At 39.0% G+C, this 13,968-nt stretch overlaps 1 protein-coding gene across 1 annotated transcript in view; it reads right to left on the reverse strand.

Moving 5' to 3' along the window:
• LOC135219684 (uncharacterized) overlaps nucleotides 1-13,377 on the reverse strand; it is a 278,928-nt gene extending 265,551 nt beyond the window's left edge. Inside the window, exon 1 of the mRNA XM_064256638.1 lies at nucleotides 13,229-13,377. The gene's annotated coding sequence lies outside the window, so the exon portion shown is untranslated. The remainder of the gene's footprint in view (nucleotides 1-13,228) is intronic.
• Between the last annotated feature and the right edge of the window lie 591 nt (nucleotides 13,378-13,968).

The following is a 13,968-nucleotide window of genomic DNA, read 5'->3' on the forward strand; positions in this document are numbered from 1 at the left end:
CGGCTCTTTAGGTTTACAGTAGAAGGGACGATGAGCATCTCTTACGGGACGCAAATTCCCGAGATGTATACTAGTATTATAGAAGTCCCGGTTTTTTTTTACCATGAGCCTAGAGTAACCGCCGAGTAATTTGGGTGTGGGAAACATAATGAGAATATTTTCAAGATGATTCTATGGTTAGTTTTTAAGAAATGGCGCCCCGCTTCTTTCAAGGAATGTACAGCTGCTCGGTTACAGTTCGGGAATATGCTAAGCTAAAGAATCTATTGACAGCTCTTGGAAGTACATGATAGACTAAATCATGTTAGTTGCAGGGGAACATCAAAAGAATAAACAGTGGTATAAAAAACCTGGGTCAAGAACATGCCACAAAAAAAAATTCCACTGATATCCATCCGTAACATTTAGAGCTATCTTATGGACAAACAGACATGGGTGAATAAATACATTCGTCCCTCTACAGTTCTAGGCGTAGCAGTGGTGAATTTATTACCATAGCAACACAAGGTTTACCTATTTGCTATTAACCATTTCCACAGTTAGGTCTACGATTCCTCCTCACAGAACCAGAGCTGTCTTTGAAGCTGCTATTGAAGCTATGATACACATTCTGTCGTCTTAGAACTGAATTCTTGTTCTTCATGGCAAAATCAACAGAAGAAAAAATAAACAATTCACTAAAAATAATGCACCAATGCATCAAGACTAAGGATTGAAATGACGATGTCACACCCGGAGTCATGAGTGGTCCTGACGGTTAATTGCAGGCGCAAAAAGAGCTTGAAATGGAACGGAAGTCCTGGTATGGTTAAAAAATCCAAACTATCAAGTTGTGCTCTAATCAGGTATTGAATCTGAAGTGAAAGCAAAAGAGAATTGTTGAACTATAATAAACCTTATTATAGAGTTCACGCGAGTATGCGAGAGTCTACACCACATACTGATTTAACCCAGATCTAGAAACTACTGCAATTACTCATAAGTAGGGACACTTGTAAAACTTTGATTCAGAGTATGCATTGTCCTATACATTGATTGCAAGTTATATCAATGAGCCCTCTGACTATCTCAATCAAAACTGAATCTGAACACGTCACTTCTCAATCCAAAGTGAGGGTTGTCTCGGAGGTAATTAAGACTTGCCAGGATATCATATATGCCTACTTCCTACATGCATAATCTATGTTAGGAGGCAATTTCCACAGTCCTTTCTGAAAGACAGAATGATCAGCTTTGAACACCAATTCAAAGAAATGTAAGTAATCGAAGCCTCCTGTTTTAGCAAGAGTTTATCTGGCCATATCCTCTACAAGATGCAAAGTAGATGTATCATTGTTCATATCCTTATCAAGACTCCAGACAAATAGGGTACATGGTTGGTCTTCCCTTCCTTCAACTGGTCTATATCTGTTATGTGAACTGACCTCTGTCTTACGATTAGACTTGATGGCGCTACTTCCGCCTTTTTTCTTACTTCCACTCTTCTTCTTGATATTTTTCTCCTCTCCATTAACTATCTTTTCCCTTCCGAAATACTATCCCTTCCTTTTTCACCATTTTTCTGGGACATGATGTCTTGAGCTTTCATTCTGTTTCACTTTATGTAGAAACGGATAACATCTCAGATGGGAATACAAGAAACTGTCTGCACCTGGGTGCTCACAGGAACACTATATATGAATCTTGTTCCATGCTTATTTATACTTAATGATGTTAAACAATTCTCGAACTCTTCTTTATAAAACTGCTTGGTGTATTGATTAGAAGAGCTTGGCCCTTTTCAATGTTGCAAATCCTAACTACATGCAATTTTTCTAGGCATCAAATCAACGCCACGAGCGCTTTCAAGCCCCGTGCACTTCTCTAGAAACCTATACAGATTCACAGTATATGGGACTCCTCCCTGTATGCAACGTTCCCAATTAGCTGGGCATTTCTGCTTCTGATATCCTCTACAAAATCAAACTTAAGGGCTTTACTTATACAGCTCTCGCTAAAAGTTCAGTACGACTTTATTTTGAATTCAACGTTTTCTGCCTTGATTTGTAGACTAACTGACACAACACCACCATCAAAATCCATGTTACATGATACGTAAACTCTCAACATTGCCCAAGACAACGCGTGGAGGCTGTGACCTCACGAATCGATATGACCGTCTGTGCATTCCCACCAAGTGTGAATCACTCCCTTCACGGGCTTTATCTCATGGTCCCTGAAACCTTTACTGTCTTAACTAGAGTCTGAGGATGTTTCATTCCATCCAGAAAAAGAACTGCTCAAATTATAATTAATCCGCATTTGATCCATTTGCCATAGTATGCACCTTATAAAAATTCCATGACATCACCGTCGGTGAAGAAAGTATTTTTGGCATATAGCCAACTTCTAAACAGTTCACTTCAAAAGATTTTTCCTGGTAAGCAAAGATTTCGCTGGAACAAGCCAAGCAGAAAGACCGTGAACTTGCAAAGCAATGTAATCCAAAATAAAATTGTGTAAGTAGAGATAATAGAGCATAGACAGACGACAGCTTTTATATGTATATATATGTGTGTGCATGTGTGTTTGTGGTAAAAACTATTGCATAGTAAGTATTTTGTTACTATGCAGTAGTTATACTATTTTATAAATATTTTTCAAACAACGCACACCGCGCACACCGCAAACACCACACACACATCACACACACACACACACACACATATATATATATATATAACTATATTATATATATATATATATATATATATCCAATATATATAATATATTAATATATATATATATTATATAATATATACATTATCACCAACTGTGATTTACACACACAAAAATGTAAGTTTGGGTTACATTGCTTTGAAAGTTCATGGTGTTCTGGTTTGTTCCAGTTGTATATAAGCTCATTGGGAAAGATTCTTAAAAAATTACAACACAAAACGAATGAATAAGCTAGTCAATCCAGGGTGTAAAAATAAATCAACTAAGGAAAGGATAACGGACAGATATATTCCAACCTATCCAGTATAGGATAACTGAGAGGAAGGCAAGTCGGATGGTCCCCAATTATCTATAAATGGGTTTTAAGTAAATAAGTAATCAGATGGAAAACCGTATTGTACTCTCTACGACCAAGCTTGGGACTGTTCCTTCTGCTTCCGTTTTCCGGTACTTCATTCGTGGTTAGACCTTCCTCCTTTTATCTTTTTCAGGTTTTGCGATCACGAGAGAACTATGATGATGGAAAGGCAAAAGGTAATAGCGACTGAAAGCGTAAGCAAAAACAACAAGAAACTACCAATATGAGTTACTCGTTGGGCGATTCGGTAACGTGCTCGACTACCGATCTCAGGGTCCGGGTTCGATTCCCCCGCTCTGCCAACAAAGAATCAGAGGAATTTATTTCTGGTGATAGATATTCATTTCTCGATATAATATGGTTCGGATCCCACAATAAGCTGTAGGTCCCGTTGCTAAGTAACCAATTGGTTCCTAGCCACGTAAAAATATCTACTAATCCTTAGGGCGAGCCCTAGGTGAGCTGTTAACCAGCTCAGTAGTCTGGTAAAACTAAACCTATCTTCAACTAACAATACAACGAAAAAAAAATCTAAAGAGTAATACAGAATCATTATTGCTGCCTTGCTATATAATCACAGCGTTGTTTATGTTGAAGCCTGGGTTTCTGGGAATAGCAGCCATAAAAACTGTTGTTGTCAAGGAAACCCTTTGCAATTACGATCATCATCCGCAAAGGTCTTTTGTCATTTACTTGGGATGTCCTCGTCCCCATGAAAGACCCTTCAGTAGGTACACGTGTATAAAGATTGCACTGTACATCATTTACCTAGTTGCAAGCTTGATGTTTCCTCTCTCCTCTGCTACTTCACAGTTATTCTGCTCAGTGCTTCCACCCTGAAGCAAGTTATTGGCCTTTTAACAGTAACTATTCTTCATTGGCCTTTTAACAGTAACTATTCTTCATTGGCCTTTTAACAATAACTATTCTTCATATCTATTTGCACATTTGGAAAGTGAGGAGTGAGGTTTTCCTCGAAATGCGAAAAGGAAATTGCAGGAATAAATATGTTCCAGAAGTTGGAATTGATAACAAGGCCGCGCTGAGAGAGAGAGAGAGAGAGAGAGAGAGAGAGAGAGAGAGAGAGAGAGAGAGAGAGAGAGAGAGTCCTATGATAAAAATTTCTACTAGTGCAAAGCCTACAGAGAGTGGGCAGCCCCTCTAACTAAAGCCAAAAGAAAATGAAAAACTCGTCTCTCTCGTGTCAAGATGAAAACAAGGCCCATTCACATTCAAGATCGACATCTGATAGCCCGATCCGTCATTGACACGTTCTAGGCGTCTCCCTCATTTTCTTTGAATCGTGTTCGGAAATTAACGGAAAATTTTCATTCCAGCGAAGGATCAATAAAGCACACCTTACTTTCTAAAATATAGAGTCAAAAAGTGTAGACAGAGAGAGAGAGAGAGAGAGAAGAGAGAGAGAGAGAGAGAGAGAGAGAGAATCACTAACTACAATGAAACGAATGCATTTCATTATTACCAGAATGGGAATCTGAAAGTATAAGAATCCTTGTCGATCAGGCATAATTTACCAAAAAGCAGTGCAACACTTTGGCTTCGCCACAAATCTTTTAATAATCATGAATGACCACGCATGACTCAGCATTGATGAGCCCCCTGCAGAGAGAGAGAGAGAGAGAGAGAGAGAGAGAGAGAGAGAGAGAGAGAGAGAGATTCATTTTGCTAATAACAACATCCATACACGCCATGAAATAAATGGAAGTGAATGCGTCAACGAAAGAAGAAATAAAGAAAAAGTCCATGAGATATACCGGGTATGCATGTAGAAATACGCAAACAGAAAGTAATGGTAACAATAAAGTATAGTTAGATTAAGAACATTCTAGATCACACCAATCGATAAAATTCGATCTGTCACCCCTTGAAAGGTAACACACTGGGAGGAGGGAGGGATAGGGTAAACATATATAAAAGCAAAAGGGGTGAGGAGGCACTATTTGCAGTAGTAACGATGGAATTATCATTTTCAAAAGGCGGGAATACTTCTCAAGACATTCGGCCAGAGGCAGGGGATTTTTAAAAACACCACGAGGGGAGAGACTCCTTTTTACGAAATGACAAAATTTGAACGGGTAAGAGTCTCAGATTCTATAAACGAAAAGGATTATTTTCTAAGGTAACAGTGGGCCGGTCATTTCATAGGGTAACAGAACATATATTTCAAAGATAAAACAAGTGATGCTAGAAGTAATATGAGAAATATTTTAGGTGTACCACTACCACATTCACAGTCTCGCCAACAAGGCATGAATATTTGATGAAGTTCTCTCTCTGATCAAGTGAGAGATTACAGGGCTCTCACCAACTGCATAATGGTCATGATGATGATGATGATGCTAGTAAAGATGAAGGTAAGTGGATGATGTGATAATTGATAATTGTTGTTACCACCATTAGAACAAAAGTAAAATGACTTTCAAGAACGCTTTGTGAATTTGCATGAGCAGAGCCCTTTCATATATAATATATATATATGGATAAGATATTATATATTTATATATTATATATTATATATATTTATTGTGATTTTGCATGAGCAGAGCCTTTCATATATATTATAGATTATATATATATATATATATATATATATATATATAGTATATATATAAAACAAGCACACAAACAAACACACACACACACACACACACACACACACACACACACATTTATATATATATATATATATATATATATATATTTATATATATATTTATATATCCGATGTAGCACGAAAGGAACACGTACTTGGGAATATCCTTATATCCACTGCGACTTGGAACAAGTACTTTCGTAGTTTATTCTACATTTTCAAGTTCATAATGAACATAATAGAAGTTGACAGACCTTTCTATTTTTCTCTATGAAGGTCTGTCTACTTCTATTACATTCAGTGTGAATTTGAAAACGTAGAATAAACTACGAAAGTACTTGTTCCAAGTCCCCAGTTTTTCACTCACCTCTCTACCGTGGATTTAAAATTCCATTATATATACGTAAATATATATATATATATATATATATATATATATATATATATATATATATAATATATATATATATTATATATGGTGAAAATGCGTCTGTGCGTGTGCGTTAGTATACACACAAAAAATAATAAACATACCCACTATTACTTATGATTATTTAAAACCATATTTCATTTATACTAATTTTATATCGCGCTTCCCAATTCATTCCGTATCGTTAAAATTCCTGAACTGTATCTTCCTCTCCTTTCTCTACGCGCCACTCAGGAGGAAGAGTTCGTGCTGGCATAAGGCCAGCTTAATCTGAGACAGACATCCTCTTTCTCTCGCAACAATGGCAATCTTGAGAGAGAGAACCGAGAGAGAGACAGAGAGAGAGGGGGGGATAGACGAGAGATGGTGAGAGAGAAGAGAGAGAGTCCGAGAGAGCAGTAGTAGTAGTAGTAAAAGGTCAGATCCCAATATAGATAAGTCAGTCACGAACCGAAATTGTGCCTCACCCCCCCCCCCCCCCCTCCCCCCCCCCCCCCCCCCCCCCCCCCCCCCCCCAACGCCCCCCCCCCACCCCCCAAACCCCCCCCCCCCCCCCCCCCCCCCCCCCCCCCCCCCCCCCCCCCCCACCCCCCCCCCCCCCAACCCCCCCCCCCCCCCCCCCCCCCCCCCCCCCCCCCCCCCCCCCCCCCCCCCCCCCCCCCCCCCCCCCCCCCCCCCCCCCCCCCATTCCGTCGTTGGCCTTCAAGCCCCCTTGGCCAACCGTCACCCCTAGAATAAACACAAACACGCGACCCTCGTGTATACAATCACGAATCTCATCTCACTTGCACTCATCCTTTCGTGTCCGGAGTCTGAAACATATTCCTGGAGTAATGAGGAATGCACAAATGCACAAGAAGGGTGGTGCGCGTGTCTGTGGATGTGTGCGCGCCCGTGCGGGTGAGTGTGATCACTGCACCCACGCTACTTAAACGAGTGAACAAAGTCTTTTTTTATGCTTGTAATTGTTTTAAGGGGTAGTGAATCGATAAATACAAGCACGTTAAAAGGTTCTTGTTCAGCAGGGAACATGAATGATTGCATGCACACGAGCACATAATAACGCGTACCTTTACTCCTCTCAAAATGCAAGCAAGTTGATTTTTATAAAATAATTGGCGAGTCAGATAAGAAAATGATATGATTGCAATTCACGACTTCATAATTGAAGGACACAGGAGTTCGAGTCTTTCCCATCTACAAGATTGATATTAAAGTGATAAAAACAAAACTGGTTTTGGGTTCTGCTAGATACACCTTAAAAACCAAGCGACTTGCAACATCAATGAAGAATACCGCCATAAGCCTGGACACGGGAACACCCTCAAGCACATACACAAAGAAAGGATGAAATAATCTTTGTTTTTTTCCAACGTCAGTAAATGCATGCGTATTTGACTGGAACGCGCATGCAAAGACGCAATATTAAAACTACAGCACACAAAACAATTTTATAATATGCCACCGTGGTACAAAAACAAAGACCGAAATTTCGAGGTAAAAAGACACGACAGTAGTATTGCGATCTGCATTTCATTACAGGTTAGTCTCAAATAATTTAATGATAATTACAGAGCCCAAGCAAGCAAGCGCACGGAAAGCTTGAAGTTTTATAGATAGTAGTACATAATTTGAAAAAACGAAAACAAATATTAAAAAAAATGTTACCCTGATACATATCACTACGTACGAAATCATAAAAACAAACAAGGAGAACAATGAAAATAAACTCAAAATATACCGGAGTTCTAAAACACGATATAGAGAGGATTACGGGCCCCAAGTTAAACCAAGAATTGAAAGATAACTAAATGTGCTACAAATAATGTGATCAAAAGCTATAATGCTGAAGGGTACAAACGAAATCTTACAAAAACTTTAAGACAAAGACGTCTTGGGATCGTCAAGCATGTTATAAACAGGAACAGGGGAACTGACGTAACCATGCGGGTGGAGGAGGAGGAGGAGAAGAGGGGAGGAGGAGGAGGCGGATGGAGGGCTATGCAAGGGTAAAGCATATATCGAACGAATGGCATTAACCAGCCAACATATTACATCAGAAATCCCTTTTTAAAGAAGAAAGGCCACGAAGGAAGGCCAGGGAGGGTCAGGGGGCGAGGCTGGGACGCTCCAGTAAAATACAGCCACTGAATATCACTGACATATCCAGTTAAATAAAACATAAGAGGAAATTCCCAAAGTTGCACATATTCCCAAACTAAGAAGAGCAACATATTTTACACTAATAACCATTTGCCATAAGAATATCAACAAAACTAAGTAAATTATCAATAAAACAGGGAAAACCAAACCTGACTTGAAACAATACACGTAAAACAAAAGCAGAAAAATTAACCCATTTAAAATCTATTCCTTCATAATGACACGTCCGATATATAGAGGATATTTTCAAAACTAAGGAAAAATATAAGGATAAGTGAAATGTAAAATAAAATTAAATAATGCTAGCAAAAGATAAACCGTGAAAAGGTCTCAAAAGTACCAACACATACAGAAATGATATATATATATCTTATATATATATATATAATAGACACATATATGTATATATGTGTGTGTATGTATATACACATAGTCAATAACGTGTTCTTTAAAATGCGCGTGGCTTCCAAGAAAAGAGAAAACATCGACCATTAACACATGCTCATATCTACCAATGAAACGTGGAAGCGCCCAGTACACAGCTCCCACAGCACAAACCTTTTCACACAAATGTGTGTGTATATATATATATATTATATATACATATATATATATATATATATATATATATATATACGCTCTACTGTTAGTAATCTTGCGTATTCAAGTGTAGTACTATTTAACCTATTATATATGTGAAACTAAGTATTTAATAAGAGGAAGTAAAAAAAGAGATTCGCGAAGCAGCAAACGGATATGTTTCAGCCCTAAACAAGTGTAGCATTTGTTCTTCTGGTTCTCAAAGTTTGCAAGTGGTGTAGAAGTAGAACGCTTCCCTATCCATCAACACAAGCCAGGTTTAAATATTCGGTAGAAAGAGTGTTTGTGCACCGTCTATTATAACCCACCGTCACCTCTCCTCAAATGATGAGGAAGTTTAACCAAGTTCAGGCCTTAGTACTTGGCTGACAGTACATAAACCCACATCTTAATGAACTTCCGTGCCAAGGGCACTGGTCTGGCAACCACCTCCCGAAAACATCTGTTTCAAAGAGGGCGGGTAACACTTTCTGGAGCCCGTCAGTTGTAAGGCATAATCTATTCTAGAGCGTACAATTACGTGAAACTACACTCACACACACATATATAGATTGCGTATATGTATATATTTGTATATGTGCGCGCACACAGACACACACACACACACACACTATATATATATATATATAGATATATACCATGACATATATATTATATATATACATATATATATATATATAATATATATATATATAATATATATATAATATATATTATATTTGAATGCGCATGCGCGTAAATCTCAAAACTGTAAAGCAAGTATCATGAAGTCTTTAAAATTTCTTGGTTTTGTTGTCGTTTTCTTTTCGTTGCGCTGCTTTGACAACTAAACCACATGCTATCTATAACTATATGTAACTTCCTTTCGCCAGTAATGATAATGACAGAGAAAGTTACATACCCCACTGATAGCTTTCGATTGACCCGTCTAACAATCAATATAGTAAATAACGCTGCAAGTGCACACACACACACACACACACACACACAAATAAAACACTTATAATTATGAAAGCGAAACTGCGCAATATACACATGACTATACATATGCACTTGTAAAGAAGGTGTATTAAATATACATCCCTGGTTATGCATCAATTAATGAATGCATGCACCCACATTGCATAGACTCGGACATTTTACACACACACACACACACACTCATTGCCATTTTCACACGCTGATCATGTAAGTGTTGGGAAATAAGAGAACACTTGAATTAATTGAATCACATATGACACACTATTATTAAAATGCCGATCTACTAAAAACCATCACTGGAGTGTGAGCGTGAATACTTGATCTCTCCGAAATCCAGAAACTGAAGAGGCTCACCAGTTTGGAAACTTAACTAATAAATCGGTTCCATACCAATATATGAAGTGTGAGAATAACACAAGTCAATTTAACAATATGTGACTGAAATAGCAACAGGTTCATATGTAAGGGATTTGTGGTGAAAAAACGATTAAATGCTTCATTTAAGATATTTTATGAGGAAACACCATGAAAAACTTATTATGATATGCAGTATTATTACTAATTCGTTAAACCGTTTTACATCAAGATATGTTGCTGTGAAAATAACACATGAAACGATATTACATTAACTAAATACTGTGAGGTTTTCGGATTCTGATATAGCTATCATTGGCAAATTGCATTAATGTAACAAATTTAAAGTGTAGCAGACATCTAAACAAAGTTTACGATATCAGATGGTCGGAATCCGAAATTTTTGGGAAAACATTAATTTCCGTATTCAAGCTAAACAAAAAACCCGGCACACAACACAAAACAGAATCACACAGAAACTTATCAAGGTAAATTTGTACACAGTCTCCACAAGTTACACAGCTCGCCTGATGTTTGCTTCGGTGTAAAACAATGGTAGATGGTTTCCTCCGCTTACATATGTTTTAATACTTTACGAAGGCAGATTGCTTACTCAACTGATGTTTACATTTATACCATACAATAGTATATGGTTTTCATGTTACTCCGCTACTACACTAGATGGTTTTCTTCACTAGAATGACCAGTCACCCAATATCTAGCATCTCAACACTAGTTGCTTTTATTGCAATCGGATCTTAGTTTCTTGTCCTACAACACCTTCAAAATATGGAAAAAGGCGAATGTGTAAATGATCTTACCCCCAGTTTGATAATGTAATATGCAGTGTATATCAGTCAGAAATAACCAACTTCAATCATTCATAATGGAAAAATTACTGTAGAAATAAAAAATAATAGACAATAGAGATTAGAATACAAGGTAGCCTATTAATGCAGTTACTTGGGCAGGCTTATGGAAACATGCACGGTGACCCACGAAATGGTAGCATTTGCATAGCGTATACTAGGTGTGAGTGAGGGATTCAAAGGACACACTAATATAAACGTGAACATCTACAAATTCTACACTCATTCAGGTGCAAAGAACGGTATGTAAAAAAGAAACGTTACCTACAAAAGGTGCCAGAGCAACGAATTACTCTTAGTAGAATGAAAAACTTGTAAAATCCTTTAAAAAACCTAAATATTTTCACATAGACAAACAGGCTACCACTGAAATCTATAGTGCATATATCCACCCATCTATACGTCAAGCACTTCCGGACGTCCTTCTACAATATGGAACCACTCAATATCTCGAATATTTTCAGGATAAACATTCACTACCACCACAAAAATGATCACTGTATAATTTCACGGACTGAAGTGAAGTGAATTGATGTAAAACTGAACCACCGATGCATGGGAATATAACAAACAAGAATATTTTCTTATATAAAGCCTACAAAGCAAACTCAGATTCATTATGATTGGGTTCATATGTGTTCCTCTATCGTCAAGGAGGAATGTGGCTACCATACAGAAATGAAGAGGACGAAAAGATATACAGGGAAGGTTTGTGGGACAAAAGCCAACACTGGAACCTAAAGGTCATTCAGGACCATAATGTACGCTAGGGATGAGCGTTAAAATGGGGTCAAGTTTTGGCAATCCAAAATCAACGTAAAAACATTGTTATATAACTTTTGATAGCGATAACTAAGGTATGAACGATCAACTGATAACTAATGGGACCAGAAAACGTCCTCTGTGAACCTACGTGAACACACTAAGGGAAGTTGCAGGGGTTCTAATAAAGAAACTCAACAATCTGTACGTTTGACAAGCCACCCCTTTATTTTCTTACACAGCACAAAAGTAGACCTTTTGTTGTCATTCTTATAACTCACAAAGTCTGAAGGTTTATTTTACAACACTCAAGGCTTTATGGATCGGGAATTTACATGGCATTATCATAAAACTGTTCAAACGACTCGCGGTACCATGCACAGAGGAGGCATGTTATTTCCAGGAATTAACTATGAAGATGGCCGAGTATCTGTCCCTCTTTCAATCCCCCCCCATCCCCCCACCCCAACCCTCCCCCAACCGTAGTTCAGATATTTTTAAGTCCCTATAATCTGAGAGAAAACGGATCTAATGCTTCTTCTCTGGGTCGAAGGACCTGAGAACCAACAATGATCGGAACGAAAAGAACCGTCAAAAGGGCAGCGGTTGGGAGAGTGATGCCTTCTAACATCTGCGTAGGCCAGGGTCAATATGCAACCCTCCCCTATCTGCTAGGAAGTCCGTACCCTACGACTCCCACCCAACTGGCGTCGAGGAAATTGAGCACTTTAGGATGAAATGGCAAGATGTCAAAAGCAGACACTTTTATTCATACCTTCATCCGGCCTCACCTCCTTCTGAAGGGAAAATCGTTTACAATACACCTGTATTACATCACCTTCATCCCCCCTACACTGGCACGTGTTACATAAATACATAGCAAATACTGTCATATCACGCGTGGAATACATACACATCCGTAGGTACAAGGCAGTTAACGACACTCGAGATACGCACCTGTGCAACCTGACCACCAAGATGGCACCGATAGGCATATGCATTCTGAAGGAAGAAATTTCATGGTGGCTATAGACCAACGCCGGGACAATTCTGCTTTAAGTTGATAATACAACGCACTGCACCTATATACTGCACCGTGCACACGCCCTATGAGATCGAATGGCCGACTGCAAACCAGGAAGAGAGAGACAAACATAAAATCATACCAAGGTGACCATATCCTTCGGCGCCAACCAGATGTTATCGAGTGGAACATGATTAAAAAATAACAACGGGAAAAAGACGACGGTACAAGCAACGAATGTTGTCAGTGGGCGTGACTGCCAAGCACAGACGGATCAATTTGCATGCAGTTACATCCCAAAGGCACAATCGGACAACGAGCGAGGTACAGAAATTAAGGATATGTTTTTAGTTACCTCTCCTCAGTCGCCCTCCGTCAGGTGCTCACCACGACTGGCAAGATGGTGGCGCTCAGAGCCCAGAGTCCCGGATGATGACGTCACAATATGGCTGGCCCCCAGCGTGGTTGCCGAAAGATTCTGACTTGCTGGCGAGTCACGAAAGAAATCAATGGGAATATCGCGATGGAAGCTCTGGAGCGACTTCAAACATGCTGAGAACAAAGCTCAACCCGATGGAAAAAATATTCATTAGCCACGAAAAGCCAAAATTGAACCTAGGAGAGGAATGTTTCATTAAAAACAGCATTTCCTCCACTCTACCTAAGATCATTTTGACCTTGCCATTTGTCTATTGATTGGATAATATCCTCGGCTACAGGACACAGCGGGAGAGACGAAATCCTTACAAATATAACTATGAGCGGCTATCAACTTCATACGTGCAAAAGGAAAATGCCCGAAACAAGACAGGCCACGGAGAATAATCGATTTTGAAAAGCTAAACAGCAACTCACCTTCTCGTTTCTGTGTGGGCTGTGCTGTGTGTGTTTGTGTGTGTGTGTGTGTAGGCTGGAGGAGCGAGGGGGCCAATCCGCGCATGGCGCCCCGGACACACGTAACGATTTTCTCCCCAACATCTATTTTTCATTATTTTATTTTCATCAGTTGATCATCGAGGTGGGAAATAAATAGTACCATTGCCATAAAAAATGGCAATAAGTAAAGATTCTCCTGCGGCATGACGTCGAATTGCG

This window comes from Macrobrachium nipponense, chromosome 1 (assembly GCF_015104395.2).
Source record: "Macrobrachium nipponense isolate FS-2020 chromosome 1, ASM1510439v2, whole genome shotgun sequence".
Lineage (NCBI taxonomy): Eukaryota > Metazoa > Arthropoda > Malacostraca > Decapoda > Palaemonidae > Macrobrachium > Macrobrachium nipponense.